Raw genomic sequence first — 1,339 nt, 5'->3', positions numbered from 1 at the left:
CAGCAGGATTTTCTTTAAAGTTTATGACCAGTTGGTTAGAATTAGGATTGTTTTCTTCATGACAGAGACAATGCATGCTACTCAACTGTTTTTCATGTGGAGAATATTTGGTGGTGGTTTTGCTTTTATTTTGTCCCTTGGGAGAGATGGGCATTGATTATTAGCTTCTTTTTTTTTTTTTTTACGTATATAATAAATTCAGAGAGTTATCTAGTACCAGTAACACTAGGATAAGATGAGTCTATCTATCCCACCTATTATTAAGAGACGTTTAGTTTATAAATTAAAATTATTTTTAATTTATATGTATTTTTTGTAATAAAAAATATTATAACAAATTATAAATTATTATTCAAATCATGGTATAAATCTTCTTATCAAACATCTCTCGACACATGATCAAACTTTGACAGCTATTTTAAATTTGGAAAAACGGAGTTAGTTAGCGGATATAGGCTTTGGTTTGCAGCTGTATCTAATTACGTTTTCGTTACTCCTTTTTTTTTTTTTTTCCATATCGTTTTTCTCATTCTCATCGTCAATAACCGAGTCCAACTTCGGAGATTGGCCATGGCTATGGTTCCTCGCTTGTACAGAGTGCCTAAGCCTTGCAGAACCGCGTGAGGACGAGAGACTGATTCGTGTTTGAGTTTAGATTTTCGGTGCTTCCACATTTTGGACAAGTATCAATTAGACGAGAACAAGAGAGAATCCCGGCTCAATTTCGGCTTCAAAGTAGTATGGCGAGATTCATTCTCGGCGAGGGATCTTGGGGATCGGCGTTGATAATCGTCCTCGCTCATTGATTGCTCGGCTCGAAGGTGGAGAGAGTGAAAAGGAGGAGAGCGCAAATCGAAATGGTGGATTGGGCGTTCGAGAGAAGACGATTCGAATAGCTTCTCCTAATAATCGTTTTCAGTGAAGACTTTAATGGAAAAGAAGAAGATTATATGAGCTTGTTACTATCGGTGCTGCTCTTGTTCGATATTAATGGTGGTTGTGTTTATCTTATCTTCTGGAAGCAAGAAGAAGACTCATTTCCTAATTTTCTATGAAGTTTTTAGCTTTTACTGTGAAACGCATTGATGGATCTCAGATTATATATATATATATATATATATATCATGTTAAAAACTGAGACAAAAAGTAAAAAGCAACAAGAAAAGGAGAAGAGGCAAAATAAATAAATAAATAAAGCGTTAGGAGTAAAGTGAAAAGCTTTTAGTATTATGTTGAAAACGTAATATACAGCTGTTAAGAGAGTTTTTCGGTTCGTGAATTTAAATTGAGATATAATTTTATATGAGAGTTTTTTATTATAGTAAAAAAAATTTTAATG

Source organism: Morus notabilis, unplaced genomic scaffold (assembly GCF_000414095.1).
Source record: "Morus notabilis unplaced genomic scaffold, ASM41409v2 Scaffold118, whole genome shotgun sequence".
NCBI lineage: Eukaryota > Viridiplantae > Streptophyta > Magnoliopsida > Rosales > Moraceae > Morus > Morus notabilis.
Note: the sequence above shows the minus strand (reverse complement) of the source record.